The sequence below is a fragment of the Pristiophorus japonicus genome, chromosome 3 (assembly GCF_044704955.1).
Source record: "Pristiophorus japonicus isolate sPriJap1 chromosome 3, sPriJap1.hap1, whole genome shotgun sequence".
NCBI classification, from domain to species: domain Eukaryota; kingdom Metazoa; phylum Chordata; class Chondrichthyes; family Pristiophoridae; genus Pristiophorus; species Pristiophorus japonicus.
This window is the reverse complement of record NC_091979.1, coordinates 326,276,705-326,292,138: the sequence shown is the minus strand read 5'-3', so window position 1 is coordinate 326,292,138 and position 15,434 is coordinate 326,276,705. Positions and strand designations below refer to the sequence as shown.

General features: G+C 43.2%; 4 non-coding genes across 4 annotated transcripts; all 4 read right to left on the bottom strand.

Annotated features, from left to right (window-relative positions):
- Nucleotides 1-1,980: 1,980 nt before the first annotated feature.
- trnav-aac (transfer RNA valine (anticodon AAC)) lies at nucleotides 1,981-2,053 on the bottom strand. The gene has a single exon. It is a non-coding gene; the product is annotated as a tRNA-Val (tRNA).
- A 2,676-nt stretch (nucleotides 2,054-4,729) lies between these two features.
- trnam-cau (transfer RNA methionine (anticodon CAU)) lies at nucleotides 4,730-4,802 on the bottom strand. Its single transcript has one exon. It is a non-coding gene; the product is annotated as a tRNA-Met (tRNA).
- Nucleotides 4,803-7,459: 2,657 nt separating this feature from the next.
- trnav-aac (transfer RNA valine (anticodon AAC)) lies at nucleotides 7,460-7,532 on the bottom strand. Its single transcript has one exon. It is a non-coding gene; the product is annotated as a tRNA-Val (tRNA).
- A 5,421-nt stretch (nucleotides 7,533-12,953) lies between these two features.
- Nucleotides 12,954-13,026, bottom strand: trnav-aac (transfer RNA valine (anticodon AAC)). Its single transcript has one exon. It is a non-coding gene; the product is annotated as a tRNA-Val (tRNA).
- Between the last annotated feature and the right edge of the window lie 2,408 nt (nucleotides 13,027-15,434).

Below are 15,434 nucleotides of genomic sequence, written 5' to 3'. Positions count from 1 at the left end.
AGTCTATCTCACTGTTTCCAACGGCTCATCTACATGTTACCAGCAATGAACATTTTGAAGCAGACTTCTGAAGCAAAGTGTCCAAAATGGTTTATGGATTCAGAGGTAAAGTGCAGAGCACAGATAAGTTATTCAATTAAGGATTCTCCTTCAGATAATATTTCTTTAGTTGTGCAAATGAAGATCATCAGTCAATTAACGATGTTTTCCCATGAAGGCAGGATAACATTTAATGATTATGCATTTTCTAAGTAAAAGCCCATGTGATTCAGGGCGAAGTTGCAAATTGGATCCAAATTTGGCTCAGAGGCAGGAAGCAAAGGGTAATGTTTGATGGGTGTTTTTGTGACTGGAAGGATGTTTCCTGTGTGGTTCCACAGTTTTCAGTGCCAGATCCATTGCTTTTTATGGTATTTATCAATGATCTAAACTTGAATATAGGTGTTATGATTACGAAGTTTTCAGGTGTTATTAAAATAGGCAGTGTGGTTGATAATGAAGAAGAAAGCTGGAGACTCCAGGAAGATATCAATCAACTGATAAGGGGGTAGAGCAGTGGCAAACTGAATTTAATCCAGAGATGTGAGAGATCGCGCATTTGTGGAGGGCTAACAAGGAAAGGGAATACACATCAACTGGTATGACATTGAGAAGTGTAGAGGAACAAAGGTAACTGGGATTGCTTGTTATCAGATCCCTGAAGGTAGCTGACCAGTTGGTAAAGTTGATTAAGAATTCATATGGAATGGTTGCATTTATTGGCAGAAGCAAGGAACAGAACAGCAAGTGGGTTATGCTCGAACTGTATAAAATTCTGGTTAGGCCACAGCTGGAGTTCTGCGTGCAGTTCTGGTCACCGCATTGAAGGAAGAACGTGAATACGCTGGAGAGGGTACAGAGGAGATTTACGTAGATGTTGCCGGGAGTGGAGCAACTTTGCTATGAGGACAGATTGGATAGGATGGGTTTGTTTTCCTTGGAACAGAGGAAGCTTATGGGCGACCGCATTGAGGTGTATAAAAATAGGAGGGGCCGAGATATTGTTGATTAAAAGGGTCTATTTCACATAGTGGAGTGGTCAACAACCAGGCTGCATAATTTAAAAGTAATTAGTGTAAGGGTTAAAGGGGATTTGAAGTGAACATTCTGCATGCAGATGTTTGTGGGGGTCTCAAACTCACTGCCTGAAATTGTGGTGCAGGCAGAAACCCTCACCACATTTAACCAGTTCTTAGATGTGCACATGAAATGCAATAAGGTGCAGGGGTACACACCTAAAACTGGGCATTTGTTGGCCGGTGCAGATACGACGGGCGTAAATGACTCTTTCCATGCTGTAAACCTCTATGATTATATAATTATCGGTTAGGATTACTTTCATGATGCAAAACGTGGCAATCAGATAATTAATGCTGTTTCTAGTGAAGAAGTGTTCGTGCAAGCTGGGGCTCGAACTCAGGAAGCTGAGATGAAGCATCTTATGAGGCTGCTGTTCGGAGCACGGGGAGCGTTGTCTCGAACGGTGCCATTTTGCAGCCCAGTGAAGGGCGGTAAACCGCTGTTTGATGCTGCATTCTCCGCTTTCCGCCGGCAGCGGCTGATTGGAGAGTGTGGGAGCGGAAGTTAGGGCTTGTCCCGCCCTCACTCACTCTGGCGCTGAGGAAGAGCGATTAGTCAATGGGTTTGTTTGTGGCTTTAATTTTCTGTTGTGAAGCGTGGTGGCGTGGCAGGATCCTTTAATAATCTCTCACAGCTGACCTGAATGCACGGAATGTGCAGCTTTGAGATATGGTTTCTCCAGCGTCAGGATTGGAAACGGGAGGGAGTGAGAGACACTGTGTAGAATTTGAGTGTGAACAGAACTGTCGAGAGAAATCAGCAAATGGAACAGCATCGTGAGACACTGCACTCTGTTAACATTGAACCACTAATCTGAATGATTTAATTTTATCTTATAATTATTTGAACACGTTTGCATAATGTTTCCGCCCGGTTTCGAACCGGGGAACCTTCGCGTGTTAGGTGAACGTGATAACCACTACACTACGGAAACGCTGGTGCAATAACCTCGTTGGGAACATAACCAGAGCTTTAACCTCAACAGCTGGACCACACTTCTGGAGCTTGTGTCACGAGAATCGAACAACGGTGCTATATTTAGCAAGGTTGTGAGTGTGGCAGGAATTGATACCGTGTTTCTCTGCCTTTATACATAGGAACAGGAGTGGCCATTCCTCAGCAAGTGGTTAGAATCTGGAAAACACTTCTCCAAAGGGCGGTGGAGTCAGACTCAATCTTATCTTTCAAAACGGAGTTGGATAAGTATCCGAATGAAAAAAATTGCACAGCTGTGTGTAAATGACAGGGGAGTGAGACTTGTTGAGAGTTGGCATGGGCTCGACGGACTGCAACCATTCCCTTATTCTTTGATTCTATAAGTTAGTGGCACATTTAATAGTGTGCATGTCAGCAGAATATTGAAAGGGACATGGATTCAGTCGACACAACGAGAGGCATCTGATTCAGAAGATTCGGGTGCACGAAAATTCGGGTTTAATGACTTTAAAAGCATCATTTTTCTTTTATGAAGATTCGGTCAGAGAAATGTTTGAAAAATAAATTTTTGCTGAAAAGGGCTCAGCACTTCATCTTCTTTTTGGCTGTTAGGGCCACACTTCTTTTCGATAGTATTCTTCCAGAATGTATATTTTCTTTGCTGTTTCACAATAACCAGTCCTTTGCACTACAGTCTATCTCACTGTTTCCAACGTCTCATGTACATGTTACCAGCAATGAACATTTTGAAGCAGACTTCTAAAGCACAGTGTCCAAAATGGTTTATGGATTCAGAGCTAAAGTGCAGAGCACAGATAAGTTATTCAATTAAGGACTCTCCTTCAGTTAACATTTCTTTAGTTGTGCAAATGAAGATCATCAGTCAATTAATGATGTTTTCCCATGAAGGCAGGATAACATTTAATGATTATGTATTTTCTCAGTAAAAGCCCATGTGATTCAGGGCGCAGTGGCAAATTGGATCCAAATTTGGCTCACAGGCAGGAAGCAAAGGGTAAAGTTTGATGGGTGTTTTTGTGACTGGAAGGATGTTTCCAGTGGGGTTCCACAGTTTTCAGTGCCAGATCCATTGCTTTTTATGGTATTTATCAATGATCTAAACTTGAATATAAGTGTTATGATTACGAAGTTTTCAGGTGTTATTAAAATAGGCAGTGTGGTTGATAATGAAGAAGAAAGCTGGAGACTCCAGGAAGATATCAATCAACTGATAAGGGGGTAGAGCAGTGGCAAATTGAATTTAAACCAGAGATGTGAGAGATCGCGCATTTGTGGAGGGCTAACAAGGAAAGGGAATACACATCAACTGGTATGACATTGAGAAGTGTAGAGGAACAAAGGTAACTGGGATTGCTTGTCCGCAGATCCCTGAAGGTAGCTGGCCAGTTGGAAAAGTTGGTTAAGAAGTCATATGGAATGGTTGCATTTATTGGCAGAAGCAAGGAACAGAACAGCAAGTGGGTTATGCTAGAACTGTATAAAATTCTGGTTAGGCCACAGCTGGAGTACTGCTTGCAGTTCTGTTCACCGCATTGATGGAAGAACGTGAATGCGCTGGAGAGGGTATAGAGGAGATTTACGTAGATGTTGCCGGGAGTGGAGCAACATTGCTATGAGGACAGATAGGATAGGATGGGTTTGTTTTCCTTGGAACAGAGGAGGCTGATGAGCGACAGCATTGAGGTGTATAAAAATAGGAGGAGCCTAGATATTGTTGATTAAAAGGGTCTATTTCACATAGTGGAGTGGTCAACAACCAGGCTGCATAATTTAAAAGTAATTAGTGTAATGGTTAAAGGGGATTTGAAGTGAACATTCTGCATGCAGATGTTTGTGGGGGTCTCAAACTCACTACCTGAAAGTGTGGTGCAGGCAGAAACCCTCACCACATTTAACCAGTTCTTAGATGTGCACATGAAATGCAATAAGGTGCAGGGGTACACACCTAAAACTGGGCATTTGTTGGCCGGTGCAGATACGATGGGCTTAAATGACTCCTTCCATGCTGTAAACCTCTATGATTATATAATTATCGGTTAGGATTACTTTCATGATGCAAAACGTGGCAATCAGATAATTAATGGTGTTTCCAGTGAAGAAGTGTTCGTGCAAGCTGGGGCTCGAACTCAGGAAGCTGAGATGAAGCATCTTATGAGGCTGCTGTTCGGAGCACGGGGAGCGTTGTCTCGAACGGTGCCATTTTGCAGCCCAGTGAAGGGCGGTAAACCGCTGTTTGATGCTGCATTCTCCGCTTTCCGCCGGCAGTGGCTAATTGGAGAGTGTGGGAGCGGAAGTTAGGGCTTGTCCCGCCCTCACTCACTCTGGAGCTGAGGAAGAGCGATTAGTCGATGGGTTTGTTTGTGGCTTTAATTTTCTGTTGTGAAGCGTGGTGGCGTAGCAGGATCCTTCAATAATCTCTCACAGCTGACCTGAATGTACGGAATGTGAAGCTTTGAGATATGGTTTCTCCAGCGTCAGGGCTGGAAACGGGAGGGAGTGAGAGACACTGTGTAGAATTTTTGAGTGTGAACAGAACTGTAGAGAGAAATCAGCAAATGGAACAGCATCGTGAGACACTGCACTCTGTTAACATTGAACCACTAATATGAATGATTTAATTTTATCTTATCATTAATTGAACACGTTTGCATAATGTTTCGGCCCGGTTTCGAACCGGGGACCTTTCGCTTATGAGTCGAACGTGATAACCACTACACTACGGAAACGCTGCGGCAATAACATTATTGGGAACATAACCAGAGCTTTAACCTCAACAGCTGGACTACACTTCTGGAGTTTGTGTCACGAGAATAGAATAACGGTGCTATATTTCGCAAGGTTGTGAGTGTGGCAGGAATTGATCCCGTGTTTATCTGCCTTTATACATAGGAACAGGTGTGGCCATTCCTCAGCAAGTGGTTAGAATCTGGAACACACTGCTCTAAAGGGCGGTGGAGTCAGACTCAATCTTATCTTTCAAAACGGAGTTGGATTAGTATCCGAATGAAAGAAATTGCACAGCTGTGGGTAAATGACAGGGGAGTGAGATTTGTTGAGAGTTGGCATGGGCTCGACGGGCTGCAACCATTCCCTTATTCTTTGATTCTATAAGTTAGTTGCATGTCAGCAGAATATTGAAAGGGACATGGATTCAGTCGGAACAACGAGAGGCATCTGATTCAGAAGATTCGGGTGCACGAAAATTCGGGTTTAAAGACTTTAAAAGCATCATTTTTGTTTTGTGAAGATTCGGTCAGAGAAATGTTTGGGAAAAGAAATTTTTGCTGAAAAGGGCTCAGCACTTCATCTTCTTTTTGGCTGTTTGGGCCACACTTCTTTTCGATGGTATTCTTCCAGAATATATATTTACTTTGCTGTTTCACAATAACCAGTCCCTTGCACTACAGTCTATCTCATTGTTTCCAACGTCCCATGTACATGTTACCAGCAAGGAACATTTTGAAACAGACTTCTAAAGCACAGTGTCCAAAATGGTTTATGGATTCAGAGGTAAAGTGCAGAGCACAGATAAGTTATTCAATTAAGGACTCTCCTTCAGTTAACATTTCTTTAGTTGTGCAAATGAAGATCATCAGTCAATTAATGATGTTTTCCCATGAAGGCAGGATAACATTTAATGATTATGCATTTTCTAAGTAAAAGCCCATGTGATTCAGGGCGAAGTGGCAAATTGGATCCAAATTTGGCTCAGAGGCAGGAAGCAAAGGGTAATGTTTGATGGGTGTTTTTGTGACTGGAAGGATGTTTCCAGTGGGGTTCCACAGTTTTCAGTGCCAGATCCATTGCTTTTTATGGTATTTATCAATGATCTAAACTTGAATATAGATGTTATGATTCCGAAGTTTTCAGGTGTTATTAAAATAGGCAGTGTGGTTGATAATGAAGAAGAAAGCTGGAGACTCCAGGAAGATATCAATCAACTGATAAGGGGGTTGAGAAGTGGCAAATGGAATTTAATCCAGAGATGTGAGATCGCGCATTTGTGGAGGGCTAACAAGGAAAGGGAATACACATCAACTGGTATGACATTGAGAAGTGTAGAGGAACAAAGGTAACTGGGATTGCTTGTCCACAGAACCCTGAAGGTAGCTGGCCAGTTGGAAAAGTTGGTTAAGAAGTCATATGGAATGGTTGCATTTATTGGCAGAAGCAAGGAACAGAACAGCAAGTGGGTTGTGCTAGAACTGTATAAAATTCTGGTTAGGCCACAGCTGGAGTACTGCGTGCAGTTCTGGTCACCGCATTGAAGGAAGAACGTGAATACGCTGGAGAGGGTACAGAGGAGATGTACGTAGATGTTGCCGGGAGTGGAGCAACTTTGCTATGAGGACAGATTGGATAGGATGGGTTTGTTTTCCTTGGAACACACGAGGCTGATGGGCGACAGCATTGAAGTGTATAAAAATAGGAGGGGCCTAGATATTGTTGATTAAAAGGGTCTATTTCACATCGTGGAGTGGTCAACAACCAGGCTGCATAATTTAAAAGTAATTAGTGTAAGTTTTAAAGGGGATTTAAAGTGAACATTCTGCAAGCAGATGTTTGTGGGGGTCTCAAACTCACTGCCTGAAAGTGTGGTGCAGGCAGAAACCCTCACCACATTTAACAAGTTCTTAGATGTGCAAATGAAATGCAATAAGGTGCATGGGTACACACCTAAAACTGGGCATTTGTTGGCCGGTGCAGATACGATGGGCTTAAATGACTCTTTCCATGCTGTAAACCTCTATGATTATATAATTATCGGTTAGGATTACTTTCATGATGCAATACGTGGCAATCAGATAATTAATGGTGTTTCCAGTGAAGAAGTGTTCGTGCAAGCTGGGGCTCGAACTCAGGAAGCTGAGATGAAGCATCTTATGAGGCTGCTGTTCGGTGTACGGGGAGCGTTCGCTCGAACGGTGGCATTTTGCAGCCCAGTGAAGAGCGGTAAACCGCTGTTTGATGCTGCATTTTCCGCTTTCCGCCGGCAGCGGCTGATTGGAGAGTGTGGGAGCGGAAGTTAGGGCTTGTACCGCCCTCACTCACTCTGGAGCTGGGAAAGAGCGATTAGTGGATGGGTTTGTTTGTGGCTTTAATTTTCTGTTGTGAAGCGTGGTGGCGTGGCAGGATCCTTTAATAATCTCTCACAGCTGACCTGAATGCACGGAATGTGCAGCTTTGAGATATGGTTACTCCAGCGTCAGGGCTGGAAACGGAAGGGAGTGAGAGACACTGTGTAGAATTTGAGTGTGAACAGAACTGTCGAGAGAAATCAGCAAATGGAACAGCATCGTGAGACACTGCACTCTGTTAATATTGAACCACTGATATGAATGATTTAATTTTATCTTATCATTAATTGAACACGTTTGCATAATGTTTCCGCCCGGTTTCGAACCGGGGACCTTTCGCGTGTTAGGCGAACGTGATAACCACTACACTACGGAAACGCTGGTGCAGTAACCTCGTTGGGAACATAACCAGAGCTTTAACCTCAACAGCTGGACTACACTTCTGGAGCTTGTGTCAAGAGAATAGAATAACGGTGCTATATTTAGCAAGGTTGTGATAGTGGCAGGAATTGATCCCGTGTTTCTCTGCCTTTATACATAGGACACAGGTGTGGCCATTCCTCAGCAAGTGGTTAGAATCTGGAACACACTGCTCTAAAGGGCGGTGGAGTCAGACTCAATCTTATCTTTCAAAACGGAGTTGGATTAGTATCCGAATGAAAGAAATTGCACAGCTGTGGGTAAATGACAGGGGAGTGAGACTTGTTGAGAGTTGGCATGGGCTCGACGGGCTGCAACCATTCCCTTATTCTTTGATTCTATAAGTTAGTTGCACATTTAATAGTGTGCATGTCAGCAGAATATTGAAAGGGACATGGATTCAGTCGGCACAACGAGAGGCATCTGATTCAGAAGATTCGGGTGCACGAAAATTCGGGTTTAATGACTTTAAAAGCATCATTTTTGTTTTGTGAAGATTCGGTCAGAGAAATGTTTGGGAAAAGAATTTTTTGCTGAAAAGGGCTCAGCACTTCATCTTCTTTTTGGCTGTTAGGGCCACACTTCTTTACGATGGTATTCTTCCAGAATGTATATTTACTTTGCTGTTTCACAATAACCAGTCCCTTGCACTACAGTCTATCTCATTGTTTCCAACGTCCCATGTACATGTTACCAGCAAGGAACATTTTGAAACAGACTTCTAAAGCACAGTGTCCAAAATGGTTTATGGATTCAGAGGTAAAGTGCAGAGCACAGATAAGTTATTCAATTAAGGACTCTCCTTCAGTTAACATTTCTTTAGTTGTGCAAATGAAGATCATCAGTCAATTAATGATGTTTTCCCATGAAGGCAGGATAACATTTAATGATTATGCATTTTCTAAGTAAAAGCCCATGTGATTCAGGGCGAAGTGGCAAATTGGATCCAAATTTGGCTCAGAGGCAGGAAGCAAAGGGTAATGTTTGATGGGTGTTTTTGTGACTGGAAGGATGTTTCCAGTGGGGTTCCACAGTTTTCAGTGCCAGATCCATTGCTTTTTATGGTATTTATCAATGATCTAAACTTGAATATAGATGTTATGATTCCGAAGTTTTCAGGTGTTATTAAAATAGGCAGTGTGGTTGATAATGAAGAAGAAAGCTGGAGACTCCAGGAAGATATCAATCAACTGATAAGGGGGTTGAGAAGTGGCAAATGGAATTTAATCCAGAGATGTGAGATCGCGCATTTGTGGAGGGCTAACAAGGAAAGGGAATACACATCAACTGGTATGACATTGAGAAGTGTAGAGGAACAAAGGTAACTGGGATTGCTTGTCCACAGAACCCTGAAGGTAGCTGGCCAGTTGGAAAAGTTGGTTAAGAAGTCATATGGAATGGTTGCATTTATTGGCAGAAGCAAGGAACAGAACAGCAAGTGGGTTGTGCTAGAACTGTATAAAATTCTGGTTAGGCCACAGCTGGAGTACTGCGTGCAGTTCTGGTCACCGCATTGAAGGAAGAACGTGAATACGCTGGAGAGGGTACAGAGGAGATGTACGTAGATGTTGCCGGGAGTGGAGCAACTTTGCTATGAGGACAGATTGGATAGGATGGGTTTGTTTTCCTTGGAACACACGAGGCTGATGGGCGACAGCATTGAGGTGTATAAAAATAGGAGGGGCCTAGATATTGTTGATTAAAAGGGTCTATTTCACATCGTGGAGTGGTCAACAACCAGGCTGCATAATTTAAAAGTAATTAGTGTAAGTTTTAAAGGGGATTTAAAGTGAACATTCTGCAAGCAGATGTTTGTGGGGGTCTCAAACTCACTGCCTGAAAGTGTGGTGCAGGCAGAAACCCTCACCACATTTAACAAGTTCTTAGATGTGCAAATGAAATGCAATAAGGTGCATGGGTACACACCTAAAACTGGGCATTTGTTGGCCGGTGCAGATACGATGGGCTTAAATGACTCTTTCCATGCTGTAAACCTCTATGATTATATAATTATCGGTTAGGATTACTTTCATGATGCAATACGTGGCAATCAGATAATTAATGGTGTTTCCAGTGAAGAAGTGTTCGTGCAAGCTGGGGCTCGAACTCAGGAAGCTGAGATGAAGCATCTTATGAGGCTGCTGTTCGGTGTACGGGGAGCGTTCGCTCGAACGGTGGCATTTTGCAGCCCAGTGAAGAGCGGTAAACCGCTGTTTGATGCTGCATTCTCCGCTTTCCGCCGGCAGCGGCTGATTGGAGAGTGTGGGAGCGGAAGTTAGGGCTTGTCCCGCCCTCACTCACTCTGGAGCTGGGAAAGAGCGATTAGTGGATGGGTTTGTTTGTGGCTTTAATTTTCTTTTGTGAAGCGTGGTGGCGTGGCAGGATCCTTTAATAATCTCTCACAGCTGACCTATATGCACGGAATGTGCAGCTTTGAGATATGGTTTCTCCAGCGTCAGGGCTGGAAACGGGAGGGAGTGAGAGACACTGTGTAGAATTTGAGAGTGTACAGAACTGCAGAGAGAAATCAGCAAATGGAACAGCATCGTGAGACACTGCACTCTGTTAATATTGAACCACTGATATGAATGATTTAATTTTATCTAATCATTAATTGAACACGTTTGCATAATGATTCCACCCGGTTTCGAACCGGGGACCTTTCGCTTGTGAGGCTAGCATGATAACCACTACACTACGGAAACGCTGTGACATTAACATTGTTGGGAACATAACCAGAGCTTTAACCTCAACAGCTGGACTACACTTCTGGAGCTTGTGTCACGAGAATAGAATGACGGTGCGATATTTAGCAAGGTTGTGAGTGTGGCAGGAATTGATCCCGTGTTTCTCTGCCTTTATACATACGAACAGGAGTGGCCATTCCTCAGCAAGTGGTTAGAATCTGGAATACACTGCTCCAAAGGGCGGTAGAGTCAGACTCAATCTTATCTTTCAAAACGGAGTTGGATAAGTCTCCGAATGAAAAAAATTGCACAGCTGTGGGTAAATGACAGGGGAGTGAGACTTGTTGAGAATTGGCATGTGCTCGACGGGCTGCAACCATTCCCTTATTCTTTGATTCTATAAGTTAGTGGCACATTTAATAGTGTGCATGTCAGCAGAATATTGAAAGGGACATGGATTCAGTCGGCAAACGAGAGGTATCTGATTCAGAAGATTCGGGTGCACGAAAATTCGGGTTGAATGACTTTAAAAGCATCATTTTTGTTTTGTGAAGATTCGGTCAGAGAAATGTTTGGGAAAATAATTTTTTGCTGAAAAGGGCTCAGCACTTCATCTTCTTTTTGGCTGTTAGGGCCACACTTCTTTTCGATGGTATTCTTCCAGAATGTACATTTTCTTTGCTGTTTCACAATAACCAGTCCCTTGCACTACAGTCTATCTCACTGTTTCCAACGTCCCATGTACATGTTACCAGCAAGGAACATTTTGAAGCAGACTTCTAAAGCACAGTGTCCGAAATGGTTTATTGATTCATAGGTAAAGTGCAGAGCACAGATAAGTTATTCAATTAAGGACTCTCCTTCAGTTAACATTTCTTTAGTTTTGCAAATGAAGACCATCAAGTCAATTAATGATGTTTTCCCATGAAGGCAGGATAACATTTAATGATTATGCATTTTCTTAGTAAAAGCCCATGTGATTCAGGGCGAAGTGGCATATTGGATCCAAATTTGGCTCAGAGGCAGGAAGCAAAGGGTAATGTTTGATGGGTGTTTTTGTGACTGGAAGGATGTTTCCAGTGGGGTTCCGCAGTTTTCAGTGCCAGATCCATTGCTTTTTAGGGTATTTATGAATGATCTAAACTTGAATATAGGTGTTATGATTAGGAAGTTTTCAGGTGTTATTAAAATAGCAGTGCGGTTGATAATGAAGAAGAAAGCTGGAGACTCCAGGAAGATATCAATCAACTGATAAGGGGGTAGAGCAGTGGCAAATTGAATTTAATCCAGAGATGTGAGAGATCGCGCATTTGTGGAGGGCTAACAAGGAAAGGGAATACACATCAACTGGTATGACATTGAGAAGTGTTGAGGAACAAAGGTAACTGGGATTGCTTGTCCACAGATCCCTGAAGGTAGCTGGACAGTTGGAAAAGTTGGTTAAGAAGTCATATGGAATGGTTGCATTTATTGGCAGAAGCAAGGAACAGAACAGCAAGTGGGTTATGCTAGACCTGTACAAAATTCTGGTTAGGCCACAGCTGGAGTACAGCGTGCAGTTCTGATCACCGCATTGAAGGAAGAACATGAATAAGCTAGAGCGGGAACAGAGGAGATTTACGTAGATGTTACAGGGAGTGGAGCAACTTTGCTGGGAGGACAGATTGATTCGGATGGGTTTGTTTTCCTTGGAACAGAGGAGGCTGATGGGCGACAGCATTGAGGTGTATTAAAATAAGAGCGGCCTAGATATTGTTGATTAAAAGGGTCTATTTCACAGAGTGGAGTGGTCAACAACCAGGCTGCATAATTTAAAAGTATTTAGTGTCAGGTTTAAAGGGGATTTGAGGTGAACATTCTGCATGCAGATGTTTGTGAGGGTCTCAAACTCATTGCCTGAAAGTGTGGTGCAGGCAGAAACCCTCACCACATTTAACAAGTTCTTAGATGTGCACATGAAATGCAATAAGGTGCAAGGGTACACGCCTAAAACTCGGCATTTGTTGGCCGGTGCAGATACGATGGGCTTAAATGACTCCTTCCATGCTGTAAACCTCTATGATTATATAATTATCGGTTAGGATTACTTTCATGAGGCAAAACGTGGCAATCAGAAAATTAATGGTGTTTCCAGTGAAGAAGTGTTTGTGCAAGCTGGGGCTCGAACTCCGGAAGCCGAGATGAAGCATCCTATGAGGCTGCTGCTCGGTGTGCAGGGAGCGTTGTCTCGAATGGTGGCATTTTGCAGCCCATTGAAGGGCGGTAAACCGCTGTTTGATGCTGCATTCTCCGCTTTCCGCCGGCAGCGGCTGATTGGAGAGTGTGGGAGTGGAAGTTAGGGCTTGTCCCGCCCTCACTCACTTTTGAGCTGGGGAAGAGCGATTAGTCGATGGGTTTGTTTGTGCCTTTAATTTTCTGTTGTGAAGCGTGGCGGCGTGGCAGGATCCTTTAATAATCTCTCACAGCTGACTTGAATGCACGGAATGTGCAGCTTTGAGATATGGTTTCTCCAGCGTCAGGGCTGGAAACGGGAGGGAGTGAGAGACACTGTGCAGAATTTGAGTGTGAACAGAACTGCAGAGAGAAATCAGCAAACGGAACAGCATCGTGAGACACTGCACTCTGTTAATATTGAACCACTAATATGAATTATTTAATTTTTTCTAATCATTAATTGAACACGTTTGCATAATGTTTTCACCCGGTTTCGAACCGGGGACATTTCGCGTGTTAGGCGAACGTGAAAACCATTACACTACGGAAACGCTGTAGAAGTAACACTGTTGGGAACATAACCAGAGCTTTAACCTCAACAGCTGGACTACACTTCTGGAGCTTGTGTCACGAGAATAGAATGACGGTGCTGTATTTAGCAAGGTTGTGAGTGTTGCAGGAATTGATCACGTGTTTCTCTGCATTTATACATCGGAACAGGAGTGGCCATTCCTCAGCAAGTGGTTAGAATCTGGATTACACTGCTCTAAAGGGCGGTGGAGTCAGACTCAATCTTATCTTTCAAAACGGAGTTGGATAAGTATCCGAATGAAAAAAATTGCACAGCTGTGGGTAAATGACAGGGGAGTGAGACTTGTTGAGACTTGGCATGGGCTCGACGGGCTGCAACCATTCCCTTATTCTTTGATTCTATAAGTTAGTGGCACATTTAATAGTGTGCATGTCAGCAGAATATTGAAAGGGACATGGATTCACTCGGCACAACGAGAGGCATCTGATTCAGAAGATTCGGGTGCACGAAAATTTGGGTTTAATGACTTTAAAAGCATCATTTTTGTTTTGTGAAGATTCGGTCAGAGAAATGTTTGGTAAAATAATTTTTTGCTGAAAAGGGCTCAGCACTTCATCTTCTTTTTGGCTGTTCGGGCCACACTTCTTTTCGATGTTATTCTTCCAGAATGTATATTTTCTTTGCTGTTTCACAATAACCAGTCCCTTGCACTACAGTCTATCTCACTGTTTCCAACGTCCCATGTACATGTTACCAGCAAGGAACATTTTGAAAAAGACTTCTAAAGCACAGTGTCCAAAATGGTTTATGGATTTAGAGGTAAAGTGCAGAGCACAGATAAGTTATTCAATTAAGGACTCTCCTTCAGTTAACATTTCTTTAGTTGTGCAAATGAAGATCATCAGTCAATTAATGATGTTTTCCCATGAACGCAGGATAACATTTAATGATTATGCATTTTCTAAGTAAAAGCCCATGTGATTCAGGGCGAAGTGGCAAATTGGATCCAAATTTGGCTCAGAGGCAGGAAGCAAAGGGTAATGTTTGATGGGTGTTTTTGTGACTGGAAGGATGTTTCCAGTGGGGTTCCGCAGTTTTCAGTGCCAGATCCATTGCTTTTTACGGTATTTATCAATGATCTAAACTTGAATCTAGGTGTTATGATTACGAAGTTTTCAGGTGTTATTAAAATAGCAGTGCGGTTGATAATGAAGAAGAAAGCTGGAGACTCCAGGAAGATATCAATCAACTGATAAGGGGGTAGAGCAGTGGCAAATGGAATTTAATCCAGAGATGTGAGAGATCGCGCATTTGTGGAGGGCTAACAAGGAAAGGGAATACACATCAACTGGTATGACATTGAGAAGTGTAGAGGAACAAAGGTAACTGGGATTGCTTGTCCACAGATCCCTGAAGGTAGCTGGCCAGTTGGAAAAGTTGGTTAAGAAGTCATATGGAATGGTTGCATTTATTGGCAGAAGCAAGGAACAGAACAGCAAGTGGGTTATGCTAGAACTGTATAAAATTCTGGTTAGGCCACAGCTGGAGTACTTCGTGCAGTTCTGGTCACCGCATTGAAGGAAGAACGTGAATACGCTGGAGAGGGTACAGACGAGATTTACGTAGATGTTGCCGGGAGTGGAGCAACTTTGTTATGAGGACAGATTGGATAGGATGGGTTTGTTTTCCTTGGAACAGAGGAGGCTGATGGGCGACAGCATTGAGGTGTATAAAAATAGGAGGGGCCTAGATATTGTTGATTAAAAGGGTCTATTTCACAGAGTGGAGTGGTCAACAACCAGGCTGCATAATTTAAAAGTAATTAGTGTAAGGGTTAAAGGGGATTTGAAGTGAACATTCTGCATGCAGATGTTTGTGGGGGTCTCAAACTCACTGCCTGAAAGTGTGGTGCAGGCAGAAACCCTCACCACATTTAACAAGTTCTTAGATGTGCACATGAAATGCAATAAGGTGCAAAGTTACACGCCTAAAACTGGGCATTTGTTGGCCGGTGCAGATACGATGGGCTTAAATGACTCCTTCCATGCTGTAAACCTCTATGATTATATAATTATCGGTTAGGATTACTTTCATGATGCAAAACATGGCAATCAGATAATTAATGGTGTTTCCAGTGAAGAAGTGTTTGTGCAAGCTGGGGCTCGAACTCAGCAAGCTGAGATGAAGCATCTTATGAGGCTGCTGTTCGGTGTACAGGGAGCGTTGTCTCGAATGGTGGCATTTTGCAGCCCAGTGAAGGGCGGTAAAACGCTGTTTGATGCTGCATTCTCCGCTTTCCGCCGGCAGCGGCTGATTGGAGAGTGTGGGAGCGGAAGTTAGGGCTTGTCCCGCCCTCACTCACTCTGGAGCTGGGGAAGAGCGATTAGTCGATGGGTTTGTTTGTGGCTTTAATTTTCTGCTGTGATG